Source organism: Panthera onca, chromosome C2 (assembly GCF_046562875.1).
Source record: "Panthera onca isolate mPanOnc1 chromosome C2, mPanOnc1 haplotype 2, whole genome shotgun sequence".
Classification (NCBI taxonomy): domain Eukaryota; kingdom Metazoa; phylum Chordata; class Mammalia; order Carnivora; family Felidae; genus Panthera; species Panthera onca.
The window spans coordinates 73,115,670-73,120,414 of record NC_138347.1 but is presented as its reverse complement, the minus strand read 5'-3'; the positions used below and the strand labels follow the sequence as shown (position 1 = coordinate 73,120,414).

The window sequence follows — 4,745 nt, the reverse complement described above, 5'->3', positions numbered from 1 at the left end:
GTGCAACATGTCAGCAACTTGGAACAAAATCAACAAGTGATTTTGTCAGTGATGTGGTGCACTATGCCTAGAAAATGGCCTCTCTACTCGCTGGCCCATTTCCCAACACTCAGTGGATGTTAGCATTTTTGGTAGAAAGTAAGAGACCCTAATTCCAGCCAGCTCATGAAAAATGGTAGCTATAAAATCAATTAAAAAAAATAAAAAACAGCTCTCTTTGAGGAAGACGCGGTCGCAGCCACAGCAGAGCTTTGGAGGCCCCGCTCCTGCCCGACTCACCGCTGTTTGCTCTTGCCAAGAACAAGTCGGTCAAGAAGCTGCGCCACAGCCATGGCTTTTAAAGACACCGGAAAGACACCCATGGAACCGGAGGTGGCGACTCACCAAATTAGAATTACTCTAACCAGCCACACAGTAAAATCTTTAGAGAAGGTATGTGCTGACTTGATCAGAGGCGCCAAGAAAAAGAATCTCAAAGTGAAAGGACCAGTTCAGATGCCCACCAAGACTCTGAGAATCACTACAAGAAAAATTCCTTGTGGTGAAGGTTCTAAGACTTGATCGTTGACTTCTAATATCGTTTTCAGACGAAGATCCACACACGACTCATTGATTTGCACAGTCCTTCTGAGATTATTAAACAGATTACTTCCATCAGTACTGAGCCAGGAGTTGAGGTGGAAGTCACCACTGCAGATGCTTAAATCAGCCTTTTAATAAATTATCAGTTAAATAAATAACCAAACATAAAAAATAAAAAAACATAGGGTGACTGAATGAATAAAAAAACCAGGGGCACCTGGGTGGCTTAGTGGGTTAAGCGCCAAACTTTGGCTCAGGTCATGATCTTACAGTTTGTGGGTTTGAGCCCTGCTCCAGGTTCAGAGCCTGGAGCCTGCTTCGGTTTCTGTGTCTCCCTCTCTCTCTGCCCCTCCCCATGCTCTGTCTCTCTCAAAAATAAATAAACATTAAAAAAAAAAGAAAAAAAAAAAACAGACCTATCTGTATGTTGTCTACAAGAGAGTCACTTCAGACCTAAAGAAACATATAGACTTAAAATGAAGGGACAGAAAAAGATGTACATTACATACAAATGGAAATAAAAATAAAGCTGGGATAGCAATATTCTTATCAGACAAAATAGACTTTAAAACAAAGACCATCACAAGAGACAAAGAAGGGCATTACATAATGATCAACCCAATGAGAGAATATAACAATTATAAGTATTGGTGCACCCAACACAGGAGCACCTAAATATATAAAGCAAATATTAACAGACATACAGGAAGAAACTGACAGTAAACAATAATGGGGGACTTTAACACCCCACCTACATTAGTGGATAGATTATGCAGACAGAAAATCAATAAAGAAACAGTAGTCTTGAATGACACATTAGACCAGATGAACTTAACAGATAATATACAGAACATTCCATCCCAGAATATACATTCACGTACAGATGGAACATTCTCCAGAATAGATCGCATGAGGCCACAAAACAAATATCAATAAATTTCAGAAGATGTAAATCATATCAAGCATCTCTTCTAACCACAACAGTATGAAACTAGAAATCAACTGCAGGAACAAAAAATGGAAAAAATAAAACTCATGGAGACTAAACTACATGTTATTTAAAAATATATATATATTTTAATGTTTATTTATTTTTGAGAGAGAGAGACAGAGTATGAGTGGGGGAGGGGCAGATAGAGAGGCAGACACCGAATCCGAAGCAGGCTCCAGGCTCAAAGCTGTCAGCGCAGAGCCTGATGCGGGGCTCAAACTCACAGACTGCAAGATCATGACCTGAGATGAAGATGGACGTTTAACTGACTGAGCCACACAGGCACCCCACAACATGCTATTAAACAACCAATGGGTCAATGAAGAAATCAAAGAGGAAATAAAAAAATAACTTGAGACAAATAAGAATAGAAACACAGCATTCCAAAATCTGTGGGATGTAGCAAAAGCAGTTCTAAGAGGGAAGTTCATAGCTATACAGACCTACCTCAGGAAATAAGAAAAATAAACAATGTAAGCTAATACCTAAAGGAATCAGAAAAAGAACAAAGCCCAAAGTTAGTAGAAGGAAGTAAATAATAAAGAACAGGGAAGAAATAAATGAAAGAGAGACTTAAAAGGCAATAGAAAAGATCAGTGAAAATAAAGAGCTGGTTCTCTGAAACAACAAATAAAATTGATAAACCTTTAGCCAGACTCATCAAGAAAAAGAGCTCAAAGTCAAAAATGAAAGTTACAATCAACACCACAGAAATACAAAAGATTATGAGAGACTTCTACAGGAGTGGCTGGGTGGCTTTTTGGTTAAGCATCTGACTTCGGCTCAGGTCACAATCTCATGGTTTGTGGGTTCAAGCCCTGCATCAGGCTCTGTGCTGACTGCTCAGAGCCTGGAGCCTGCTTCAGATTCTGTGTCTCCTTCTGTCTCTGCCCCTCCCCCTCTCATGCTGTCTCTCTCAAAAATAAACATAAAAAAATTTTTTTTGATACTACAATTACATTATCAATAAATTGAACAACCTAGAAGAAACAGATAAATTTCTAGAAACATACAATTTTCCAAGAATGAATCATGAAGGAATAGAAAATATGAACTGATTATTAGCAATGAAATTTAGTCAGTAATAAAAAAAAACTCCTAAGATGGCTTCACAGGTGATTTCTAACAAACATTTAAAGAAGAATTAATAATATCTATCCTTCTCCCACTATTCTAAAAAACTGAAGAGGAAGGAACACTTTCAAACTTGTTCTATGACATGAGCATTGCCCTGATACCAAAACTAGATAGATACTACTAAAAGGAAAAAGGCAACCCAATATCCCTGATGAATACTGATGCAAAAAAAAAAAAAAAAAAAAACTTCAACAAAATATCAGCAAACGAAATTCAACAATACATTAGAAGGTTCATACACCATGACCAAATGGGATTTATTTCAGGGATGCAAGGATGGTTTAATATCTGCAAATCAATGTGATACAACACATTAACAAAATGAAGAATGTATATATCATGTGATCATCTCAATAGATACAGAAAAAGCATTTGACAAAATTCAACATCCACTTATGATAAAAACTCAAAAAAATACATAGAGAAGGAACAAACCTCAATAAAGGCCATATATGACAAATCCACAGTTAACATCACACTCAACAGAAAAAGCTGAAAACCTTTCCTCTAAAATAAAGAGCAAGACAAGGATGCCTACTCCTACCACTTTTATTCAACACAGTACTAGCAGCCCTAGCCACAGCAATCAGACAAAAAAAAAAAAAAAAAAAAAAAAAAAAGATAAAAAGTATCCAAGTTGGTAAGGAAGAAGTAAAACTCACAACTGTAGAGGACATGACACTACATACAGAAAACCAGACTCCACACAACAAAAATATCAGAATAAATGAATTCAGTAGTTTCAAAATACAAAATATACACAGAAATGCTGTGTTTTAATACACTATTAACAAACCAACAGTAAGAGAAACTAAGAAAACAATTCCATTTACAGTTCCATCAAGAAGAATACATAGAAATAAATTTAACCAAGGAGGTGGAAGACCTGTACTCTGAAAACTGTAAGATGCTGATAAAAGAAACTGAAGGCTCTATTATTTGTAACAGAAGATATACCAATGAAGAGAAAGATATACCACGCTCATGGACGGGAATAATCAGTATCATTAAAATGTCCATATTACCCAAAGCAATCTACAAATTCAAAATGCAATCCCTATCAAAATATCAGTAGCAATTTTCACACAACTAGAACAAAGAATCCTAAAATTTGTATGAAACCACAAAAGACCCCAAATAGCCAAAATAATCTTGAGAAAGAAGACAAAGCTAGAGGCATCACACTTCCAGATTTCTAACTATACTACTATAGTAATCAAAGCTATAGTAATCAAAACAGTATGGAACTGGCACACACACAAAAATAGTGGCACATACACAAAAAAGAAAAATCCAAGACTAACAGAACAGAGAGCCCAGAAAGAAATCCACACTTACACAGTTAATTAATCTATGTCAAAGGAGGCAAAAACATACAATGGGGACTATACAATGAAACTGACCACGACTCACACCATGTAAAAAATAAACTCAAAATGGATGCAAGACCTAAATATTAAGACCTGAAACTATAAAACTCTTGAAAGAAAATATAGGCAGTAAACTGTTAGATACTGGTCTTAGCTGTATGTATGTGTATAGATATAGATACAAATACAGATACAGGCAAGGGCAACAAAAGCAAAGATAAACAACTGGGACTACATCAAACTAAAAGGCTTTTTACACAGTAAAGAAACCATCCACAAAATGAAAAGGTCATCTACTGAATAAAAGAAGTATTTGCAAACTGTGTATCTGATAAGGGGTTAATATCCAGAATATATAAAGAACTCTCACAAGAAAAGATTCTCAACATCACTAGTCATCAGAAAAATATAAATCAAAACCACAATGAGTGTTGGTGATGTGGACAAATGGAATACTCATGCACTGTTGGTGGGAATGTATACTGGTACAGTGACTAAAACACACAATGGAGATTCCTCAAAATTTTTAAAAATTTTAAACACCATATGATCCAGTAAATCCATTTCTGGGTACTTATCTGAAGAAAATGAAAACACTAATTCAAAAGTATATACGTATTCCTATGTTTACTGCAGCATTATTTACAATAGCCAACATATGGAAG

At 35.8% G+C, this 4,745-nt stretch overlaps 1 pseudogene; it reads left to right on the top strand.

The window, feature by feature from the left end:
• Nucleotides 1-330: 330 nt before the first annotated feature.
• On the top strand, nt 331-704 carry LOC132683549 (small ribosomal subunit protein uS10 pseudogene; annotated as a pseudogene).
• The last annotated feature ends 4,041 nt before the right edge of the window (nt 705-4,745 follow it).